This window comes from Callorhinus ursinus, unplaced genomic scaffold (assembly GCF_003265705.2).
Source record: "Callorhinus ursinus isolate GAN/ISIS: 27379988/994484 unplaced genomic scaffold, GSC_fseal_2.0 scaffold33, whole genome shotgun sequence".
NCBI classification, from domain to species: Eukaryota; Metazoa; Chordata; class Mammalia; order Carnivora; family Otariidae; genus Callorhinus; species Callorhinus ursinus.
Window position 1 is genome coordinate 15,006,147 of NW_027397095.1, and position 24,912 is coordinate 15,031,058.

At 48.0% G+C, this 24,912-nt stretch overlaps 1 protein-coding gene across 4 annotated transcripts in view; it reads right to left on the bottom strand.

Moving 5' to 3' along the window:
• DOCK11 (dedicator of cytokinesis 11) overlaps positions 1-24,912 on the bottom strand; it is a 182,776-nt gene that overhangs the window by 152,122 nt on the left and 5,742 nt on the right. Inside the window, exon 2 of one of the 4 annotated variants that reach the window (XM_073879225.1) lies at positions 9,038-9,130. The exons of the other annotated variants lie outside the window; for them this stretch is intronic. The gene's annotated coding sequence lies outside the window, so the exon portion shown is untranslated. The remainder of the gene's footprint in view (positions 1-9,037; positions 9,131-24,912) is intronic. 4 annotated transcript variants of the gene reach the window in all.

The window sequence follows — 24,912 nt, forward strand, 5'->3', positions numbered from 1 at the left end:
AAAAAAAAAAAAAAAAAAGCAACTGCCTTGTCCCCACAGACCTCTACCTACAGCAGGTGGCAGAACCACGGTCATGACAAAACTAGGTCCTTCCCAGGAAAGACTCTCTCGACCTTCTCCCCCAGTACATTCTTCAACTAGGCTAGCATAACCCTTGCCCATCCTCTCCATACGACAGCGCATTCCTGTCTTGCTTTCATTTTCGATTCAGCCTGGACCCCATGGCCAACAGCCCCCTCATTAACCCCTTGTCATTCCGGAAAAAAAAAACTGTCCAGGGCCACTCCCCAGCCCCGGATCAAACGCCCTGCTTCTTTTTTCTTTGCTGCTGCTGGAGAAAATCCTGACTGGGAGCTTAGGGACTTCATTTATAAGGATACAAATTCTCGGCTCAGCCGGGCTCTCAGCCCCACCCTCAAGGCTTTCACTTACTCCCTGTTGAGTTCCCCCCGACCTACACAAGAACAGGCAGGACACTTGAGGCTTCACAAAGGGAAATCCCCTCTCTCACACAGGGGCGTCTTGAGTGATTTGCATAGCCTGATGCAAGGGCTCTAGGACTGAAACAGATGTCCCCATGCTGATGCTAATCCGCATCTAACGCTACAGCATTCCACATTTACTTGGCAGCCAACCCCTACTTGGGTGCCGCTTTCTCCTTTCCTAAACAGCCTCCTAATCTGGGGTCTTAAGTGATCCTTGGACAGGACGGGAAACTCTGAAATTATATGGAAAACGCTAGATCCTTTTTTCTAGGAAAAAAAGGCTCCAAGCACTTTCCACAATCTCAAAGGAGTGTGTAACCCAAGAAAGGTGAAGATACACTGCCTTCCTAACTTCATATAAACAGGCTGCATGCGTGTTATAGAAGATTTGTTGGTTTGTGTCATTCTAAAGCAATGCATGTTCACTGAAGAATTTTTAATCCAAAAAGAGAAAACAGAAAATAAAAGACCACCCACAGATGGCCACTGTCACTATTTTGATGCTCCTCTACCTCTTTTCTGTATTTTTCTCCTTCCAAATTGGAATCCCACTCCTCTTGATTTCTGATAGCTACGGTTTTCCAAATCACATAAGAGAAATCCCAGAGTATAGAGAATTGGGAAACAGTGTTCAAGGATCTCTTTCATTTCCAGGACACATCCACCCATAAGCCGTTTACTGAGCACCTGCTATGTGCACAACATACTGCCCCAAAAGTCAGAGGTAAAGCCTGATCCCAGGTTCTCACACAAGGTGTTAAAAATTCTAGGGATTTCAGTAGGCAACGTGAAGCTCCAGCCTTAAAGAGGGAACCCTTTATTGATTTTTATTTATTTATTTAGAGATGGGGTGCAGAGGGAGAGAGAGAATCTTAAGCAGGCTCCACACCCAGCACGGGGCTCCATCTCACAACCCTGAGATCATGACCTGAGCCAGAATCAAGTCAGGGGCTTAACCGACTGAGCCAACCACGTGCCCCCAGAGAGCGAACCTTTTAAAATGACAGGACCTGTATCAACGGGGGGGGGGGGGGGGGGGGAGGCAGGCGGCAACAATGATAACAATGATGTAATTATAGAATTGATGAAATGCAACTAAACCATTCGAAGTCAGGGTTTTTTTTTAAAACGACAGTTTTCCCTTATGACCAAAACGCGGACTCTCATCTAATGATAAAAAGACATCCACGATGAAAATCAATACGGGTGAGGTGGGGGACGGCAGAGTAAAGGCCGGGATCATCTCACATGACTCAGGAACTCATTCCCTGTGTGTTGAGCAGGTAGGGAGTGTGGCCTCCTATGCTGGTGACTTTTCAAAGGCCGGCGCTGTTGGCATTTGTCATTCTGCTGTGTTTAAGGGGAAGATCGGTGTAATTACTTCCCCACCGCTGCTTACCTACTTCCCAACAAGATAATTCTGGCAAAACAGGATTACTGCTTTTCTCCTTTAATCTATAGGGAGAGGATGGGCCCCCTGAAAGGATTCTTGCCATTAAAGCCTATTCTCTCCAATGCCGTTTTCATCCCGCATTTAAATAACATCCCATTTTTGCACCAGGAAAGCGAATCAATCTCTTGGCAGAATTCAAAGCGGCACCCGGTGAAATGCTTAAAAGCTTTCTGTCTCCGTCACCCCCTCCCCCTTGCTAAGCCACCAGGCCTTTTCCTCTTTCCTGCGACCAGACCATCGTAAGCTTCAATCCAGGTCCAGGCCAGTGAGTTTCCTAGAACTCTGGAACACACTGGCTTTGCACGGTGGAAGCCGAAGCCTGGGGCCAGGTCAAAGGCTTGATCCTGTTCCCTTGTAAACACAACCTGGGAGCAGCCACTTTCCAGCCATCTGCAAGGTGGTCATCGAGCAAACAGGCAGAGGAAGCCTCTGGCAAAGCCTCAGCATCTTCCAATCCCTCGGGGACCAGAGGCCAGAGTCCCCCCTTTGGAAGGCCCCGGGAGCAGTCGGCGTTGAAGCCCTTTCTGTATGCTTTTCATAAAACTGTGGCCGGCAGCCAGACCTGCTGACCCGAGGCCCCCATGGCCTGGGAGTGATGCCTTCCTCTACCGGGAGGCCTTTTTCATGTCTTTTCTGTTTGTGGATTGCTTGAGGCCCTGAGATTTCGCCGGGGAAGCACTAGAGGTGTTATCGAACCCACCTGTACGGGAAGTGGCAGAAAGTGACTGTCATCTGTGCTGACAAGGAGAGAGTAAATACGGGCAAAGGAAAACATGAAAAATATAAGTAATCCGAGCAGGGGAATTACGGGCGATTTTTTTTTCTTCTTTTTTCTTTTCTGTGTCCCCCCCCCACCACCACCACCATTTCTCCAGCACAAACAAGTATTGCTGTTATAATCCAAAAGCATATACTCAATTTTATACGTTGTTGTTGTTGGTTTTTTCCACTACGGTGACATAGACCTGACCCGATATTGACCACTTTAACCATCTTAAGGTGTACACTTCGGTGGTACCAAGCACATTCACGTTGTTATGCAAACATCACCACCGTTCATCTCTGAGTTTCTTCTTCTTCTTTTTTTTTTTTAAGATTTTATTTATTTATTTGACAGAGAGAGACACAGTGAGAGAGGGAACACGAGCAGGGAGAGTGGGAGAGGGAGAAGCAGGTTTCCCGCCGAGCAGGGAGCCTGATGCGGGGCTCGATCCCAGGACTCTGGGATCACAACCCCAGCCGAAGGCAGACGCTTAACGACTGAGCCACCCAGGCGCCCCTCCCTGAGTTTTTTTTCAGCGTCCCAAATGGAAACTCTGCACGCATTTAACAGGAACCCCTCCTTCCCCCCCCCCCCCCCCCACCACCTGGTACCGCTAATCTGCCTTCTGTCTCTTGTACCTGTTCAAGGTACTCCCTATACACAGAACCACACACCACTTGTCCTTTTGCGTCTGGCTTATTTCACTTAGCATGACGCTTTCAAGACTCATCTGTGTTGTAGCAGGTGTCCGAACTGCATTCCTTTAAAGGCTGAATAATATTCCATTGTACATATATACCAGGTTTTGGGTATCTGCGGAAGGACATCTGGGTTGTTTCTGTCTTTTGGCTATTGTGAGGAGCGCTGCTGGGAACACGGGCATGCAAGTACCTGTATGAGTTCCTGCTTTCGTTTCTTTTGGGGTATATACCTAGAAGTGGAATTGCTGAATCATATGGTAATTCTAAATTTAAGTTTTTGAGGAACTTGCCACACTGTGTTCCACAACGGCCGCACCATTTTCCATTCCCACCAGTGGTGCACTGGGGCTCCAATTTCTCCACATCTTCTCTAACACTTGTTATTAGGCTTTTTTCTTCATTTTTCATTTTTATTATTTTTTAAAGATTTATTTATTTATTTTAGAGAGCGAGCAGAGCGGGGGCAGAGGGAGAGGGAGAGAAGCAGACTCCCTGCCGAGCAGGGAGCCTGACACAGGGCTCAATTCCAGGACCCCGAGATCACAACCTGAGCCAAAATCAAGAGTCAGATGCCAAACTGACTGAGCCACTCAGGCGCCCCCATTTTGTTTTGTTTTTAGATAACAACCATCCTGATGGGTGTGAAGAGGTATCTTGCTATGGTTTTGATTTGCATTTACCCAATGCTTAGTGATGCTGAGCATCTTTTCCTATGCTTATTGGCCATTTGCCCCATCTTCTTTGGAGAAATGTTTATTAAAGTTCTCTGAGGTTTTTTAAATCATACATTCCGAGTATTAATCCTTTATCAGATATATGCTTAGCACATATTTTCTTCCATTCTGTCGGTTGCCTTTTCATTCTCTTGATGGCGTCCTCTGGTACACAAAAGTTTTTAATAAACTTTATTTTTTAAAGAATGTACAGATAAAATTTTTAGGGAGCAGGCAGACGGCCTAAAGTGTAGATAAAAGGAAGTGAATCCTTATACCTCTTTTTAGACATCCCTGGGCGGGTAGAGGAACATGAACTGAGATCTTCTCAATGAGGTAACGACTCATAATTCCTCCCCCAACATGGCTCCTCCCTGGGCAGCTAATGCTGTAGGCCACTTGTATGCTAGGGAGTCATAGAAAGGGCGCTCAGGCCGGGTGTGGTAGGTGAGCCCAGGGCGGGGGGGGGGGGGGAGACAGCGGAATCCCGTAGACTTTTAAGGTTCCCCAGTTCTGCCCAGCAGGCATCTCATATGCTATCTTCCCGTGGGCTGGTTCTGGACAACATACACTCAAACTTCCAAACTTCTCACCCGGAAGCTAAACACGCAGAGTTGTCACTACTAAATGAAACTGAACGTTTAAGTCATCATGGTGAAAAATGACATCCAAGATCAGTTCCATCCTGAAGAATCATACTCTCCAGAAGTGATTCCCAGTGTTTGTCAATTGCACGCATGGCCTTTCTTGGGTCTCTGCCCTTTGTTTCTTTGCCCTCTCCCCCCTGCCCCCCAACTCCCACCAGCAAACTGGGGCTTCTAAACAACTATTGGTCACGTGGGAATTTATTTTGCAAGTATTCTGAAGTATAATCAATTTGTACAGGCAATGGGAAGAAGCAACACATACTCATTTTCTTCTAGAATGGCCCTGAAACCATACTCAAATCCCCTGAAATGGCTGTGCTTCAGCAGCTTCTGGGAATAAATTAACTCTAAATTTCAGGACTGTTCAGAGGCTGAACTGCTGACTATCTTCAGACTAAAGGTTAGAAACCCTGTGTGGGTCCTGCCTGTAAATTGCTATTTCCTGCTCTACAAAGTAAGTATTTGCTATCAAAGGCATTCTCAACTCTCCATCACTGATCTAGATCACTACTTTTTTCCTAAGCGGACTAATAGTCTGAAACCTTTCCTTTAACTAGGAAACATACCTCAAACCCCAGGGCGGGGGAGAGCATGAACTGAGTAGTGCACATGCATTCACTGAGCAAAGAATCAAGTCCGAAGGGTATCTACAGGAAGGCCTTCACCTAGACATTCCAAAACAGCTGCTTGAGAAATTTGTGTCATAGGGCGCCTGGCTGGCTCAGTGGTTAGAGCATGCGACTCCTGGTCTCAGGGTTGAGTTCGAGCCCCACGCTGGGTATAGAGATTACCTAAAAAATAAAATCTTTAAAAAGAAAAAAATAGGGGCACCTGGGTAGCTCAATTGGTTGAGCATCCGACTCCCGATTTCAGCTCAGGTCATGATCTTGGGGCCATGCGGCTGTGGGGTCATGGAATCAAACCCGCACATCCGGCTCTGTGCTCAGCACAGAATCTACTTGAGTGTCTCTCCCTCTGCCCCTCCCCCTGCTTGTACGCGTACGTGTTCTCTCTTACTCTCTCTCTCTCTCAAATAAATAAATCTTTAAAAATAAAATAGACTGGGGGCGCCTGGGTGGCTCAGTCATTAAGCGTCTGCCTTCGGCTCAGGTCATGATCCCAGGGTCCTGGGATCGAGCCCCGCATCGGGCTCCCTGCTCCGCGGGGAGCCTGCTTCTCCCTCTCCTGCGCCCCCTGCTTGTGTTCCCTCTTTTGCTGTGTTTCTCTCTGTCAAATAAATAAATAAAATCTTTAAAAAAATAATAAATAAAAATAAAAATAAAATAGACTGAAATAAGAATAACAAGAAAAGAAATTTGTGTTCAATAACTTATTTTTAGGAAATCCCTTTCTGTACTTAAATCGTTAGGGAAATAAAACCCTCAATTTCTTTAGCATATGCTCACAAGCTCTACCTACAAGGCCATTTCATTACGGGGGCAGTAAAAGAAAAGGTAAGCGGGGAGAAGAAAAAGTAGCTCTTCTCTGCCACAATTCTAGCACAATTGCAAGTATGCTAAGCTCCAGGTGCGGTGCTAAATGCACTGCATGTGTTACACCTCATTTAATTCTCGCGAGAACCCTCCGAGGCAGAAAATACTATTGCTACTCAGATTTTACCAGGGAGAAAACTGAGACTAAGAGAGGTTGGGCAACGTGCCCACGTGGGTGATAGAGTCAACATGGTAGGCCGAATCCTAAGCTGCCCCTTAAGACTCCTTCCCACAGTCTACTTGCCCAGTAAAATCCCCTCCCCTTGAATGTAAGTGGAACCTGTGAAGATTATGAGGTGGCACTCCCTTGAGTATGTGAATAATAAATTGACTCTGAGTCAACCAAGCAGGAGATGATCCTGGGTGGGCCTGGCCTAATCAGGTGATCCCCTAGAAGAGGGACCAGGCCCCACCTGGAAAGAGTAAGCCACCTGCTGGCTTTTTATTTTTTTAGAGGTTTATTTATCTATTTTTAGAGAGAGAGTGGGGAGGAGGGCAGAGGGAAAGCAAGAAGGAGAGGGAGAGAGAGAATCTCCAGCAGACTCCTCGCTGAGTGTGGAGCCCCCGGCGGGGCTTGATCTCACAACGCTGAGATCATGACCTGAGTCAAAAACCATGAGTCGGATGCTCAACCAACTGAGCCACCCAGGCGCCTGAACCTGCTGGCTTTTTAGAAGCAGACTGCCACAGTGAGAGAGGCCCATGCAGCCGGGACCCGAAGGTGTCCCTCTGCGAATTGAGAGCCACCCCCACTCGCAGCTGACAGCCAGCAGGAAAACAGAACCAATCAGTCCTACAACCACAAGAAACTGAGCTTTGCCAACCCGAAGGAGCTCGGAAAAGGCCCCTGAGCTTCCAGATGACAACACAGCCCTGCCAACACCTGCAAGACTCTGAGGAAAGACTCCAGCTGAGCCCTGCCTGTACTTCTGACCCAGAGAAACTACGAAATAAGAAGTTATTCTAAGCTGCTAAATGTGTGGTAATAGGCCATGCAGCAACAGAAAACGAACACAGTCAGGGGGCACCTGGGTGGCTCAGTGGGTTAAGCGTCAGACGCTTGATTGCAGCTCAGGTCATGATCTCAGGGTCGTGGGATCGAGCCCCGCCTCGGACTCAGTGCTCAGCGGGGACTTTGCTTAGGCTTCTCTCTCTCTCCCTCTGCCCCGCCCCCACAGCCTGCTCTCTCTTTAAAAACAATACCTCATAGAGTCAGGATTCCAGGCAGTGCTGTCGAATTTGGGCATACATACTCTTCACCACCTCTGGAGTTGTTCCGTGGCAGCTTCACAAATTCCTAACCATTTTTAACTCTTCAAAAAGAATGGAGACATACATTTCTATTGAACAGGAACGGTTATGATCTTTGCCTCGTTGGATGACTTTCTCAAGCCTCAGAAATGTTGTTATCACATTCTAGTATACAAAAGGCATTTTGCGACTCATGAACAAAACTACAAATGCAATGTACTCCAATACAAGATTGTGAGAGGTAAGTTGTGAAAACATAAGCAGGGTGGAAAACGGAAGATTGTTATTTCCCAAGGGGCGCCTGGGTGGCTCAGTTGGTTAAGCATCTGCCTTCGGCTCAGGTCATGATCCCGGGGTCCTGGGATCGAGTCCCGCATCGGGCTCCCTGCTCAGCGGGGAGCCTGCTTCTCCCTCTCCCTCTCCCTCTGCCTGCCGTTCCCCCTGCTTGTGCTCTCTCTCTCTCTCTGTCAAATAAAAAATAAAAAAATCTTTTTTTTTAAAGACTTTATTTATTTGAGAGAGAGAGAGAGACACAGCGAGAGAGGAAACACAAGCAGGGGGAGTGGGAGAGGGAGAAGCAGGCTTCCTGCCGAGCAGGGAGCCCGATGTGGGGCTCGATCCCAGGACCCCGGGATCATGACCTGAGCCGAAGGCAGACGCTTAACCACTGAGCCACCCAGGCGCCCCCAAAATAAAAAAGTCTTTAAAAAAAAAAAAGATTGTTATTTCCCAAAAACACCTTGCTGAAGCAGGCTTGGCTTTTGCAAAGGCTCCGGGCTGGGCTACTTACAAATATTTTCCTTTTGACTATATGGCGTGATCTGCAAGACCTGTCATCTGGTGCCTCCAAGGAGATAACACACGACCTCTTTTAAGAGGGCCCAACTGAAACATCACTGAATAGGAGAAGCTAGAGAATTCTCTTTGCTGGAGTGAAATCCTGTATTCTTTTTTTCTTTAGAGAGAGCACACGTGCACGCACACCATGGGGGTGGGGAGGGCAGGGGGGAGGGAGAGAGAGAATCCCAAGCTGGCTCTACATGTAGCACAGAGCTGAACACGGGGCTCGATCTCCCGACCCCGAAATCACGACCTGAGCCGACATCAAGAGTCGGACACTCAGCTGACTGAGCCACCCAGGTGCCCTGGAGTGAAATCCATTTAAAGGGAATCAAAACAATCAAACACGGGTTGCTTCCTGGAGGGCGTCAGTCAACAAACTCACTTTTCATGTTCTCTCCCGCTCTCACACTCACATACACAACACATGGGAGGGGGATGCAAATTAGATAAATAATAATGGCTGACACTTAGCCGGTGCCCAGTGTTCACCATGGACCATCTCATTTGGGTCTCACACTTCCTTTAGGAAGTAGGTATTATTCTCACCGGCGCGCCCATTTGATAGATGAAGAGACTGAGACTTAGAAAGGTTAAGCAACTTTCCCAATATTCCACAACCAGAAAGTGACACTTCCACCCAGATGCTGACAACCAGAGCTCCTGGGCTCAGTCACTCTGCAGTATTTACCTCTACTTGTGCTGTTCTCCAGTAGGACAGTCCTCCCGTCCTTCCCAGTATCTAGCAACATGCCTTCGCAGGGGAATGCTCCGTAAATGTTTGCTGATAACGATAAAGAATGAGGTCAGTGCCTGAGGGACCAGGTAAGGCTTCCAGACCATTCATCCTTGGGAGAGGGGAGAGGGGGGGCGGGGCAGGGGGGGGGGAGGGGATAGGGAGGCAGGCTGAAGGCAGCCCCCCAGCTCTGTGGGTGCCAGTCTAAAAGTAAGTGAACTGGGTCTGGCTACTTAGAACTCCAAATACGTGTGGACCAACCATATACAGGAAGAGTTGATTCTGGCCCTAAGATCATAAAAAGAAAAAAGAAAACTAACCCAGTTTTCCAGAGTTTATTTCTTCCTTTTGGAAAAGTTTCTGCTACACATCTGGAAGTGATTTTCTAACACACTAGTTCCAATGAGTCATCTACAATATTAAGCAATGATTCCATAGGGTGAACCCTGATCATATTTTTCCATTAAGTGGCATCCACTGAGGTCAACAAAAGGCAAAGGTTGACCCAGGCTTGGAGAACCGCACCCTCCACAGCCCCCATTTTATATTGTCAAGAACATGGGTTTTAAGAGGTGCAAGAATGCGCTCTATCTCCCAGCACTAATGTAAGACTCCCTCTAATACACTGTTTCCTTCCACTGATCACGTACAGAAGATGGATCCAAAGGCTGCTTGAGGAGGGCAGCAACCCTCAGTAAAGCCGGCAGAAGCACCATTATGAGGCCATGTGTAAACACAGGGCAGTCAGAAATGCAGGGGGTCAGGGTGCTGGGGGGGGGGTGAGGGCAGTGGCCGGGGGGGGGGGGGGGGGGCCTCCCTGGACAAAAGAATCAGACAACCTATGGTACCCAGAGTACAGCAGGAGCTCAAAACCCTGAACGCGGCCAGCAAACATTTCCCTAAGGAATGTTCTAGAGAGGACTGCCAATTCAGTCTTTGGGCCACATCCTAATATACTGATTCCAACCATCAACTTTTAACCCATATCATATTGGTTTCCTAATATTTAAAACTTCTAGTACTGATGTTTACAAGCATAATTCAAGTCCATTCCCCAAGCGTCTTCTGACACTTGGATTTCTTTCAAGTTACAACGAAGGAATGAGTCATGTTCTCTCAGAGACTAAGGAGCCACTTACAAAGGCTATTTTAAATCTTTCAGGTGACAAGGGTATTATTTAGTTCCCAGAAACCATACTTGACTGAACGGCTTCCCCAGGGCTGAAGGAGTTAATGCAACTTCCCAGAGCGATTCTGCTCTCCAAGGCACCAAAACAATTTGATTTTAAATGGCACGGGAGCTAGAAAAACCTAGACCATTAAATTCTACCTTCCAAAAAGATATAAATTAGTGGGTGTTCATTTGCATGACAAAAGGATTCCTCGCCTTGCCAAAGGATTCCAATCAAGTTTATTCAAAAATCAGATTCCCCTAATGTATGCTAAATGATTTGATTTGCACGTGGGCTTCAGAGCAAACACAGCTGTACCAAAGCCTGAATCTGATTAGCAGGTACGTCTTCACCCCGGGATTTCGGCTTCCAGGACCCATTTTGGGGGTGCGGTGCGCGGCCCCCAGGGCCACCCAGTGAGGAGCCGGACCTGCACATTTCTGACTCATCAACCTCCATTCTACCACCACAATTGCTTTGCTTTTACCTAGCACTTTTCATCCCCAGCCTTCAAAGGGTTCAATCCACATTGGCTGGTCTTCATAATCATGCCAAACCAGTTGGCGAGAGAGCTGGGAAAACAACCTTGCAAACTAAGCAGGGGTGGGGCGAGAAAATGAGGACCCCTGACGGGCAGGAGAAACGAGGGGTCCACAGACACACAAAAGAACTACATTTAAGTTTCTTTTTCACAAAAGGAAAAACGCCATACCTTGTGCATCTTACTTTTTAAAAATAGACAGGGTTTTGTTTTGTTTCTGAGCAGGTTTAGGCTCAGAGCAAAATTGAGCACAAAGTACAGAGAGTTCCGTTCCCGTGTACCCCCTGCCCACACACACCACACAGCGGCTCTGCCACGATCAACATCCCACACCAGAGAGGTACACTCACCCATCAGCAGCAGCAGCATCACCCAGAGCCCACGGTTCAAATTAGGGTTCACCCTTGCTGTTGTCCATTCTACGGGTCTTAACAAACACCTGACGGCATGTATCGCCCCTGACAGTGTCATACAGAATAGTCCCACTGCCTCAGAAATCCTCCGGGCTCTGCCTAGTCGGGCCTTCCACCCTCCTCCTTTTTTAAGTGATGAAGAACTATTCCAAACCCAGTTTAAATACAACAAATCGATTTTTCTGTATCAGTTTTACATAATGATCAGAGTGGGGGGCGGGAAGGAAGTGAGGAACAGAAAAGGAAGCCAGGAGAAGACAGAAGAAGAGAAGCCACCAGAAAGAAAGGAACTCAAGGAAGAAGAAAGGCATACTGTGATACTGTGTACCCAGGGAGAAAGGCCCCGTTCACCAAGCTGCGCACCGTAATCTAATTATCTTAAATGTCAGAGGCAAGACCTTCCATTTCAAAGATCCTGATTTCTCAGTCATTCTCCCATCCGTGTGTTCTCAAAGCCACAAGAAGCCTACGATTATTTTTAAATAAAAGAACGGAGATACAGCATGTGCAAAATCAGGAAAATTGCACCCAGAAATCTCTGCAGTATCCATGCATATCGCCTATTAATTAGCTTTACTTGAAATTTAAGTCCTTCTAGTGACTGATATTATGAATGGCAGCAAAGGATGACTTTTTGATTATCAGCAACCTGAGGCACATTTCACATGCAGGGAGGTTGAGAGCAATTTAAATTTACATTTCAGGAAATTCAAGGTAGGCATTTCTGCCTCGCAAAGTTTATTTTAAAAATAGGAACCAGGGGCGCGCGGGGGGCTCAGTGGGTTGAGCGTCTGCCTTTGGCTCGGGTCATGATCCCAGGGTCCTGGGATGGAGCCCCGCTTGGGCTCCCTGCTCAGCAGGGAGCCTGCTTGTCCCTCTCCCTGTACCCCTCCCCCTGTTCGTGCACTCTCTCTCTCTCAAATAAATAAAATCTTTAAAAAGAAAATAGGAAACATTATACAGTTATATGTAGTCATCATGTGTGTTTAAGTGTATGTACATATATACTTTTTGAAACTTCACTTTGTAGAGAATGCATTGTGATCAAAAACTGGGGAATAATTCAGCAGACAGGAATAAAAAGCAAATGGGAATTGAAGTCTCTAATTTCTAGACCATCCTCAACTTATTGATTCAACAGACCGAGAATGTGAGGTATACAAAAGAGTGGGCAAGGAACAGCAGGATTAGTGGAGAAATTATCTTAATAATACTAGCATCATGCCAATTATACAGATATTACACATCACATATATATTTATACACGACACATAAATACAGCAAGCCTGAAAGGTAAGTATGGAACTGGTCTGGAATTCTACTTTTTCTGATTATAAAAGTAATACGTGCTCCACGCAAAATAAATGAACATCTGCAGAACAGAAAACAAAACAAGAATAAAACTTATAATCCCACCATCCAGAGATACATACTGTTCATACTTTTTAATTTTTTAAAAAAGATTTTCTTTATTTATTTGAGACAGAGAGAACAAGTGGGTGGAGGGTCAGAGGCAGAGGGAGAAGCGGGCTCCCCGCCGAGCAGGGAGCCAGACACGGGACTCCATCCCAGGACCCCCGGGATCATGACCTGGGCCGAAGGCAGCCGCTTCACCGACCGAGTCACCCAGGCGCCCCCATACTATTCATATTCTATATACATACATACATTACAAATACACACACCTCTCACACACACCTTCGAAGAATGTTTTCCTTGAAGATAACAACATTTATTCGGCACTTGCTATGTCCCAGGCCTTGTTCTGTGTGCTTTATTGTGGTATTTTACTGGATCCTTACAACAACCCGCTGAGGTCAGAACTATGATCTCCGTTTTATACATGAGGAAACTGAGGGTACAGAGGGATTCAGTAACTACATTCACACATAGCACATGTGCTCTATTTGACAAAAAGCCGATCGTGCTTTTCCCTAATCTAAACTTTTCTCCACGTCCACAATACACCTAGAGGCCATTTTTTTTTTAAAGATTTTTATTTATTTATTTAACAGAGAGAGAGAGCACAAGTAGGCAGAGCGGCAGACAGAGGGAGAGGGAGAAGCAGGCTCTCCGCCGAGCAGGGAGCCCAATGCGGGGGGGGGGGGCTCGATCCCAGGACCCTGGGATCATGACCTGAGCCGAAGGCAGACGCTCAACCGACTGAGCCACCCAGGCGCCCCACCTAGATGCCATTTTAATGACTGCACGGTTTTCTGGTGTATGGATGGACCTTTGCACAATCCCTTACTTTTGCACATCGAGGGTGTTTAAATGTGGGGGTGGGTTGTTTTGCTGTTATAAACAGCCCCACCAGGCCCTCTGCAGACCTCCATCTGACAAAGGAGCACAAGGAAGTTGCACCAAGTTAAATCGGGTGCCCGAGGCGACACAGACCGGCAGACAGGGGACTCGCTGGGTGCTGCTGGAGATCTGGCTAGTATGTATGAGCTCCTTTCACTCTCCGGCCAGCTCCAGAGGGCATTTACATTCTAATGGGCAGGAGAAGTGGTCAACCACAGCTCTGCAACAGAATGAAAGCAATTCTCCCTAAAGCTGGAGAACCAGCGTGGTAGGATGAAAAAATGCCCCCCCCACCCCAAGATCGGCCCCCATCCTCATCCCTGGAACCTGCAAACGTTACCTTTACTGCAAAAAGGTCCTTACACAAATCAAGGGTCTCGAGGTGAGATCATTCCGGATTACTGGAGTGGGCCGCAAAAGCCATCACAAATGACCTTCTAGGAAAGAGGCAGAGGGAGATCTGACACAAGCGCAGAGAAAGAGACCCATCCGATCCTTCCCTAAATTCTCCAGACGGAGTGCGGCCCAGGGATAGCGGTTTCGGTCTTCTGGCCCTCAGAATTACAAGAAAACAAATGTGCTGTTTGAAGCCACCCAGTTTGTGGTAACTTGTTACAGCAGCCCCCGGAAATCAACACAACTGGTAGCAGGCGATAAGCCTGCAGAAGGAGCAACGTGCTCCAAATGGAGGGGGGTCGGGGGGGGGGGAGCTGGCCGTTTGATCTAAAGCCTGCAGGACAGATCGGATTCCCTTGAGCAGGGAAGGGGCTGGAAGGGCATTCCAGGAAGAGGAATCAGCATGTGCAAAGGCACTGGGAGGGGAGAGAGGGGGCAAGTGTGCTCGGGGAGCAGCCGTGGCCCAGTGTGGCCCATGTCCAGACCGCGGGAAGGGATGTAGCGGGAGAAGAGAATTCAAGGGTGGGGCCGGGCCTTACCGGCGGACAGGAAGGGGCGTGGAGGCCCCACTAGGAAATCTGGGTGCTTGCTTAGAGTAACGGAGAGCCAATGCAGGTAGACTTCGTATTTTTCTGGGTTTGAGGATTCCGTCATTTTCCCTCATTCAACTGAGAGGCAGCAGAATGGCGGTGGCTTTCTGGCTATTTCAAGACAAGAACTTCGTTGCTTACTGTCCAGATGATCCACCCGGATTTGTTATACCACTGGGGACATGCGGACAAAATCCTGCTTAAGTGGTTCCTCCGGGGAGGGAGCAAGAAACAGGACGATGGGATGGACTTCCTCAGTTCCATCTGGTGTCAATGGGGAGGATGCTCCTCAGCAAACCCACTCTGAAACGTACCAAATGATGACCCCAACAGAACAAAATCCTCCATTAAATTAAGCTACAGGAACTTTGTCATGCTTCACTTTTGGAAGGTCTACTAAGCCAGAGGCCACTCTTTCCCAACTAAACCCAGCAGAAAAAAACAAAGTGACGTAAACTGGGCTCTGTATCTGTAATTATACCATTTCTTTTTTTTTGTTGTTGTTAATTATCTCATTTCCTAAACTCTTCATTCTTATTCCATAATTCTGCAAAGAGAACCTCCACTTCTTTTAGTTGGAACTAAATCCAAAGCCAGGACATTTCAGGGGACAACCTTGCCAGATGTGTAGCTCCACGACATTTCCTTGGCATCCAGGCCACTGGATTTCCAGAAAAGGCACCCGGCCATCACTAGCTCAGGCCTCTGGAATTTTCCATCCTTGGCTAAAGAAAAGGTTAAAAAAAATAAACATGGCTCTGTCCCCTGGAGAACACTGTGTGGCCAAACGCTGGGGAGAGGGGTAAGGAAGAGGTAAGAAAAAGAGAAAGGGAGAGTGGGAGCGTGCCCACCACAGACCGAAGCTCCCCAGAGCATGGCGGAAGGGAGCAGCAAAGCGCGGGCTATGGGAGGCCTCCGGCGCTGGGGCTGGACCAGGGAGCCTGATATACAGATTCTCCCAGAAGGTGGCAGTGCAGAGAGGTGAAAGCCACCAACAGCCACACTTGAGGAAAATCACGGGGAGGGGAGAACAGTTACAGGGCAGTAGAAGGTGGGAAGGGGAAGGAAGCAATGTGGTAGGGAGAGGGCAGAGTTGAGTAAGAGGACCCCAGTCTCAGAGAAAATCTCAAGGGCTCAAAGGGACAGCCATCGATACCATTCCCATCTAGGAGGGTTTGCCGCCTTGAGAAATGTGGGTCTGGCACGGAGGGCGGGGGCGCCTTTTACTCTTCTTCCACCTGAGGACAGAGGAAGTAAGGGCAGGCCGACCCGGCTCACCGGGCCCTCCACCCTTGGCTCCCAAAAGAAATCTGGCCTCTACACGTTTCCGGCGGTCACAAGTCTCTGACTCCCATCGACCTCGGAGCCCTGCACCCCAGTGTCCTCTATGTTCCCTCACTAACTCATGGGGGTTCCAGAATGATTCAAGTTCACAGTGTACAACGCCTCCACCCCCTGAATCAATGTCTACTCACCCCTGTGGGCCCCGAGAAAACCGTTCCATTTACCTGGTACAATTTCTGAAGGGTTTGAGTTCTTCCTGTCTGAATCTAAAAAGAGACTGCTACCCTTATTCAAGATTGTTAATATTTTAATGTCTGGTCTCCTGGTCTGTTATAATGGAAACAAACAAACAAACAAACAAACCTCCCTTCAGTCTGAACTTTTTTGTATCCTTATTTTCCTCAGATTAAGTCCCTGTGTTGCCTCCCCCATCCTCTCCACCTTGCTCTAAGTAGATTTAATCCTTTAACAAGAAACCAGTGGAAATAGATTCTCTGCTTCGGTTCAAGCAACCATTCAAAAGCATTTCCCTTGAGATTTTGGCACGCACTGAAGGCAAGTATCTTTTCTCTCAGCCAGGGCAGTTACCTTCCATAGCTCAGCACACCTCTCTCTCTCTCTCTCTCTCTCTCTCTCTCTCTCTCTCTCTCTCTCCCCCTCCCTCCCCCTAGCTCCCTCTCCAACAACACACTCGGTTTCTAGTTCCTTCTGGTGTACACCACAGTCCCACACGTTCCAGAGTTCTAAAGCATCAACTCCGTCACGAAGCTCATTGATCGAATGCATACTACCCATAAGCCACGAAGTTCAGATGAGGGCCAGAAGAAAAGGAAAAACCCCTGAAACAGAAAGCAGTAAATCAGGAAAATAATATGAAATAAAACAGAATAAAATAAGATAAGCCAGGCTGAAGGGAAAGAGCCTATCATTTGGAGAAAACACCAATTTCTACAGAAGACTTAAACAGGACTCCGGTTAACAATTCTTCCATCTTTTATAGATTAGTATAGATTGGTAGTACATGAATACATTAGAAACCATTTTTAAGCTAATTCCACTGAGAACATCTGAATGTTTTCAGTGAGATCGCTGATAAGGAGAATTGGAATGGTTTTCCTACCGAGGGGGGAAGAAAGGAAAAATGTAGCTGGAGAAAGTGAAGACGGTTAATGCAGCTTCTGTTTTCGTTCTTGTTGTTGTTGAGAACGAGAGGGGGGGGGGGGGGGGGGGCTCACACACACACACACACACACACACACACCACTACTCTTTTCTTTAGCTGGGGGTGGAAAATTCCATAGGCCTAAGCTGGCTAAGTGCCTGCTAAGTGTCTGGCCAGTTTGTATCCTGAAACACCTCAAGTCTGAGAGCAGTACCCACTTACAAGAACTCCCAACTGAGGGAGTTTTGTGTGGGAAAAATTTTTTTAATTATGAAGAATTTAAGAAAACATCCAAATTGAAATTGCAGACTGCAGACCTGTATGGCGCTCTTTGAGCCAAAAATCTCAAAAGGGGTTGTGCTTCCTCGTTTGAATTCTGTGAAGACTTCCACACCTGGCTAGCAGTTTACCAGTCTGTCGGATCCCTGGTCCTCCTCCGCCACGTCAGGTAGCCAGGAGGCGAACCCCGCCCCGGGAACCCACCATTCCTCAACCTCAACCTCACAGTGATGCCTGTGTGGTAGGAAGAATGGTCTCCACAGAGGTCCGACATCTTAATCCCTGGCACCCGTGTCTATGTTACTTCACGCGGCAAAGGGGACTCTTGCAGATGTGATTAAGGATTTTGAGTTGGGGAAATTATCTGGGCTTATCCAGGCAGGACCAGTGTAACTATAAGGGCGCTTCTGAGGAGGAAGGCGGGAGGGTCAGAATCAGAGAAGGGGGTGTGATGACAGGAGCAGTGTCAGAGTGACGTGACATAAAGAAGACTTGACCAACCATTGTTGGCTGGAAGATGCAGGAAGGGGCCGTGAGCCCAAGAATGCAGGCCAGCCTCTAGGAGCTGGAAAAGACAAGGTGATGGATTCTCCCCTAGAGCCTCTGGAGGAAGTGGGACCTTCTGACTGATATCTTGGCGTTAGCCTAGTGAAACCCATTTTGGACTTCTGACCTCCAGACAGTGAGAATAAATTAATGTTTTGAGACACTAAATTTGTGGCAATTTGTCAGAGCAGCCATAGGAAATGAGTAAGGCCATGTGTCTAGGCCAACCCTCAGCAGGGCCACTGGCTGGGCCTCCTCATCCTGGGCACTCTGCCTCCCCCGAATTCTCTAAGCAGACGCTCACCCCTTCAGCCCACTAATCCCACCGTGCTGAGCTCAAGCTGGGGTGTTTTTTTGTTTTTAAAGATTTTATTTATTTATTCGATAGAGAGAGCATGAGCAGGGGGAGGGGCAGGGGGAGAAGCAGGCTCCCCGCGGAGCAGGGAGCCCGATGCGGGGCTCGATCCCAGGACCCCGGGATCACGACCTCAGCCGAAGGTAGACGCTTAACCAACTGAGCCACCCAGGCGCCCCAAGCTCAAGCGGCTTTATGGTCCCAGCGAGGGTGGGGCAGCCCTCCTCAGGATGAGCAAGAAGACGGGAACTCACTTCTAGAGGAACTGGGCAACTGGCTGGAAAGCCAAGGCAGGGGGTAAGATAGAGGGGGAGCGGCAAGACGAGGACACCAGATAAAACCTGGTGACCGGAAATGATTTTTAAATACAGGGAAGACCCAGCAACCTATAGGGCTTTGAGGCCCAGGACCTGAGCCTTGGATTCAGAGTCCCCTGATGTCACCTTAGGCGTAGGCTGGCCTCTGAGCCTGGGACGGTGCTGAGCCAGTGCTGAGCCAGCAGTGAACATCAGAGTAGCTCCAGAGACAGGGGGGAAGGAAGGAAGGAGGAAGGAAGGGAGGCAGGGAGAGAAAGCCGGGCTTCCGTCGCAGAACTGAAGTCAGGAGCCTTACAGAATTCTCTTCTGGCTCTCCTGGTAAGCCTTCTGCCCGAATGCTCATTTGCAATGGGCGGACAGAAGCAACATTCCTCTACAGACAGTCATGGCGGCCCCCGGCAGTGGAGAAGCCCCTATCCCCTGGGGTCAGGTCGGCCAGAAGAACCTTCTTTGCTCCACAAGGCACAGAGCACGATGGAGACCCTCTGCTGGGCAGAGGGAGTGCCCCTGGCCCCTAGGGGCTTTTAAATAATGCTGTTGTTCCATTCGTGCAACAGTTGACTCGGTGGCCTCCTGGACTGCAGTTATTCCTTGGTGGGAAGTTAGGCACCTCACAGGTGGTATTCCCTCCTTCGGATCTCCAGGAAACCATTTACTGCAGTGAAGCACAAGGCCCCTGGTAAGCTAGGAAAATAAACTGGTGATGCCCACACGACTCTCTACACACACCGTGAGTACTGACACCGGGTCCTGCAAGGCGCAAGGCTGGAAGCTGGCTGTTCGTCAAGTGCAAAAACTAAGCTACTAATATCAAAGGCCTGGAGACGCATACAGATGTTATTTTTGGGCAGCAGTAACCCACCCCCCCCCCCAAATCATAAAACAGTTCCGTGAATATGATCCCAGGTACCTCTGCAGAGCCAGTGATCCGGAGACTTTTTTTTTTTTCCATATAGTTATTCAAATAGCAAAGAAAGGAACTCAAAATCCTTAGGCTTACTTTGGCAAGGAAGAATCTATACGGATCCTGCCCACATTTCTCAATAACAACCCCACCCGTCTTTTTTTTTTTTTTGGTTTTTGTCCCCACCTCCTATTTTCCCACTTCAGAGACCTAAGCCTTCCCGAGGAGGAGGAGGAGATCATCACCAAAACCACACGAAAAGAGCTTCCTCCACCTGATTTACTGGGGACTCTAGGCCAGAAGCTAGGGCTCCTTTACCTGATTACACCAAAGGAGACAACATGCCTGGAGTCCATTACCTGTTCTGTGATTTTTTAAAGATGGACGGCCTACAGCCTGCGTCTCTCTTTCCCCATTTCCCCACAACAGGGGTGGGAACAACGTGGTGCGTGTTCAATGGTGACCTGTGACAACATGACAGGTCATAGGTCTAACAACATTTTTAACCCTTCGTAAGCCTGGGGCTATAAACATACAAGGTCTCATCGTCTAAAAACCATTTCCAACAAATGCAGTCCCCAGCCTCCTGACACACTTCACATAAAGATGTTCTGTCTCGGAGGCTTGGAAGAACACTTGACTTCTTAGTTAACTCTCATCCGGTAAAATAGTTCAGTCATGAAGGAAAGCGACATGATGGGAAAGCTGCTTCTTAAGTATCAGAATAGCCTCGAACATTTCTCAGCGGCTTGAAACACATACGATCCAACGGACGCTGTCAGGAACTGCAAAAATACAACTTCCTGGGAACGAGAAACTCAATGGGCTACGAAAATAAGGTGGAGAAAACTGCAGGAAATCGTTAATAGCAAATTTAGGCCTGATTGTGCGAGGTCGCGCGCGGACAACTGATGACCCACATGTCGCTGGAACCAGCTGCCATATTTTCCGTCGTATCGACCGTGCTGGAAACCTGTATGCACTATTCCTAATAGAACTTATCCCGCTACCACAAAACCAGAAGAGCTGAATATAACGCACACTCATTGCTTAGGAGACATCTAGGCTTTAAGAGTTTTCCAATAAAATACGTATTTCCAATAGAGATCTTTAAAAAGGCACTTGAATTTGAATTTCAGTATTCACTTTTTTTTTTTTAAGGTGAAGACTAATGAGTGAAAGGGATGGCAATAGTTTTGAGAGGGAAAGGAAAGCACTTTGGAGTTCTCCTTTTCCATACAGAGCTCCGTTCCCCTCTAACCCTCCTTTTGCATCAACCGCTCTGAACAGACTATTGCAAAAGGTCAGTGCTTTTGCCAAAGGCCTCGCACACAAGCTCCCCAGACCAGAGGGCCTTCTCCACGGGTACCAGCCGGGGTGTTCCTCCCTACTAGAGGACCAGCCTTCCCACTCACTCATCGGACTAGTTTGAAGGCAATAATTGCCAAAGATCCAGAGCCCTAGTTTACACCTGCCAGTTTTTTCTTCCAGGAAGGGCATGAGTCTTGGCTGTGCCATGTAGCTCACCTTGGGGGGGGGAGGCATGACTTGGAGCGAGGAACTAAAAAAGCCAGGGGGGCATGCTTCCCTTCTGCCAGTTTACTTTTGTCTGGTGACCTGTGATACATACCCAAAAGACTTCTTGCCCACCAGAAAGCCTGAGAATATTCATGAGAGCCAACAGCACTTGGCAGAGCCACGTGCCAAGGCCCGGGGTAAGTGCCTCGCAAGCCACGACTCCTTTAAGCCTCTCAACAAGCCCGAAGGAGGGGTTATCAAGACACAAGAAGGTTAAATAACTGACCCAAGGTCACCCAGTAAGTAGCCGAGCTGAACTCTGAACCTGGGCCGTGTCCTTCCAGATCCCACTCGTCATCACGTTGCTCTCCCAAGCTCCAGCTTCCAGGCTAGGGAGCTCAGGGAGACTTGCCCCAGTTACTGCCCTGAGCCTCCAGGGTGGGGCCCTGCAAGAACCAAAAAGGCATCTCTAGGGCGCCTGGGTGGCTCAGATGGTTAAGCGTCTGCCTTCGGCTCAGGTCACGATCCCGGAGTCCTGGGATCGAGTCCCGTGTCAGTCTCCCTGCTCCTTGGGAGCCTGCTTCTCCCTCTGCCTCTCTCTCTCTCTCTGTCTCTCATGAATAAATAAATAAAATCTTTATAAAAAAAAAAGGCATCTCTAGGTGGCTATAAAGCCACCCGCCAATGTTACCCAGGAGCCCCCCTCCCCCCCTCCGCACTCCTGACAGAAGCTAAAGGAAACCAAGAGATCTAAATCCCAAAGAGATGTGGATTATAAAATTACCGCTGGATTTACAGAAAAAAGAAACAGTTCTAGCTCCTTCTCCCTCCCGTGGTTTCTGGCCTTCCTTTCGGTGTTAAAAACAAAACAAAACAACAACAACAAAATACTAAGAATTCTTCAACATGCCTTACTAATGATTCTGTATCTCAGAAGAAAGTAACACCCAGGTAGGTAAATGACTCCTTGGAACTGAATTACCACAAACAAGCAAGGGGGCGGGGGGGGGGGGGTTCCTCTGAGGTGGAGTACTAAGGATTTGGGAAGGTAGCAAGCCCTCCCTCCAGTCCGTGGAGGTCAAGTAAAGGAATGCCAAGGTGAGTTAACACACGTAACACTATAGACGAATCTGAGCGTTAAGACATTACCACTTACTTTCCCCGATCTCATTAAAAAAAAAAAGTCCTCTGTAGTCAAATAAATGTGGGAAATGCCATAGAACAGTGTTCATTAGCAAAGGCTTGGTTAACACCATTGGCACCTGTAAAGGACCCAACTCTTGAAAATGTTAAGGATCACAAAAAAAGAACGGGGGGGGGGCGCGGGAAGGCAGAGATGATGTCACTAACTGAACACAGAAGGCAGAATTGCTAGCCTTCTGCCAACTTCTGTCTTCTCCATTTGGGTTATTTGCATACATCTAACCTCCCTTCCGGACCTGTGAGTCCCTTCAGGGCAGGAAACATCGTATGCAGCCCCCCTTCTCCGCAGCTCAAACCCTGGGAGGGGGAGCTGCCCAGGGGGTGACCTAACTTCCCATCTCTGTTCTAACTGGAAGTCTGGGGCTGGCCTCCAGACCATTCCTCCGCGCCCTGCCTCCCACTTCCCTAATCACCCCCAAAGGTGCAAACCTCTTTAATCAGCTAATCTCGCCTACAATCTCATCTCAGCCCTCCCCCCCACCCTTCCTCTCCTTCCTGATCTTATTTGGAACACTTCTCTGCCCTCAAGAACCCTAGTCTTGGGGCGCCTGGCTGGCTCAGTTGGTAGAGCATGTGACTCTTGATGTCAGGGTTATGAGTTCAAGCCCCACGTTGGGTTTAGAGCTTACTTAAAACTATTAAAAAAAAAAAAAAAAGGAACCCTAGCCTCTTGCCAGAACACAACACTACATGCTCAGCCATTCCCTCGAATGTTCTCTCCATATTAAGCCTGACTTGGCTGAAACCCGGTTTCGTCCTGACAACCCTCTCGGGATGAGGTTGCTCATTTTCTTTTCCTTTCCCCTGTCACCAAACACGCTGTGCCTCCGATTCACCCAGGCTCAAAAACCTCAGTGCCACCTTGACTCCACCTCCTCTCCTCCTTCCCGCCCACTTCTTCCTTCCCCCTTCTCCTCCCCCTTCAAGAATCCCCAAATCCTGCTGATTCTATCACTGAAACACTTCTTACATCCTCCCCCTTATCTCCATTCTCACTGTCTCAGGTAAGCCTTTCTTATCTCTCTCCGGAACTATGTAACTATATTTTAACTAGTGTCCTGGCCTCCAGTCACCCAACACCTTGTCCATCCTACACACTGCTGCCAGTGTTTCTTCCGCTGAGTACCCACTGCATTCCAGGCACTGTGTGAGGCACTGGGCATAGAGATGAATACACAGCCCCAGACTTCTTGGCCAATATCTAGAAAGGGCAAGAAACATTGCCCCCTCCCCCATCTGTGATAGACCCTTCTAGAATACCTTTGTTGCACCAGCTCTCTCTTTTTTTAAACCTTTATGAATCACTTATACATCAGACACTTTCCATACACTACCTTCTTTAATCTTCCTAAGAACCACACAAGGTAGGTACTATTTATTCCCATTTCACAGATGAGGAAAATAAGATCTGGTTACTTGCCTTGGTTCACAAGGCAAGCAGGTGACCGAGGCCAGATTCAAGCCCAGGTCTAACTCCTGAGACTGGGCTCTTGCCTCCCATGTTCTAAGTAGGACACTGAGATTTTGGAAAAGAGCCCAAACAGGATGACCATGATGGTGAAGAATTTTGAAACCAAGTCATGTGAGAAAGAGAGGAAAGAAATGAAGTCTTTTCGGCTTTTGTGAAAAATGGCATGGTGTTGGGGCACCTGGGGGGCTCAGTCGGTTAAATGCCCGACTCTTGATCTCGGCTCAGGTCCTGATCTCGGAGTCGTGGGATCGAGCCTCTGTCGGGCTTGTGCTGGGTGCGAAACCTGCTTGAGATGCTCTCTCTCCCTCTCGCTCTGCCCCTCTAAAAAAAAAAAAAAATGACATGGTGGATGTCTCCAAATGTTTGAAGGGTTGTCATGTGAAAGAGGAAGCAAACATATTCTGTGTGGCTCCAAACAGCAGAGCTAGGCCTGGCGGTGGCAGAACTTAAAGGAGTCAATTTCAGCTCAAGAGCCTTTTCTAGCATACCCCGCCCAACAGGCAAGGCGTGTTTAAGGCGAAGCTAAGTCTTCATTTGTCAGGGGTATGTGCAGGGGGCATGCCTGCCTGGAGCAGGCCAGTGGTCTAGATCAGCATTTCTGGGCACATCAGAATCACCTTGGGTAGTTTTTAAAAAATACGGATGCCTGGCCCCACCCCAGACTTATCGAAACAGTCTTGGGGTTGAGACCGTTATTGCAAGAATTACAAACCAGGAAATACGTCTGTAAGAAGATTCACTCAAATGCCCCAAAGAAGAAATACAAATGGCTAAATCAACATATGAAAAACTGCTCAAGAGGAACTGAAGAAATGCAAATTGGAACAGTGCTGTATCATTGACCTACCTCCTATCAGATTGCAAAGATTAAAAAATATTAATAACCAATGTTGGCATGGGAGAGGGGAAATGAACATGTGCCCATTCTGATGAAACAGTAAATGCCAACAACTTTCTGCAGAGCAATTTGACAGTGTGTTCCAGAGGACATTTTTTTTCCTTTTAATTAATTTATTTTTAAATTCCAGCATAATTAACATACAGCGTTCTATTAGTTTCACATGTACAATACAGTGATTCAACAATTCTATACATGACTCCGTGCTCATCACAGTAAGTATCCTCTGGATCCCTTCACTGATTTCACCCCCCACCCCAACCTGCCACCCCTCTGGGAACCAACTACCGGTTTGTTCCCAGAGGGTTGTTTTTTTTTTTTTTTTTAAGATTTTATTTATTTATTTGACAGAGAGAGAGAGAGAGAGAGAGAGAGAGAGCACAAGCAGGGGGAGCGGCAGGCAGAGGGAGAGGGAGAAACAGACTCCCCACCGAGCAGGGAGCCGGATGCGGGGCTCGATCCCAGGACCCTGGGATC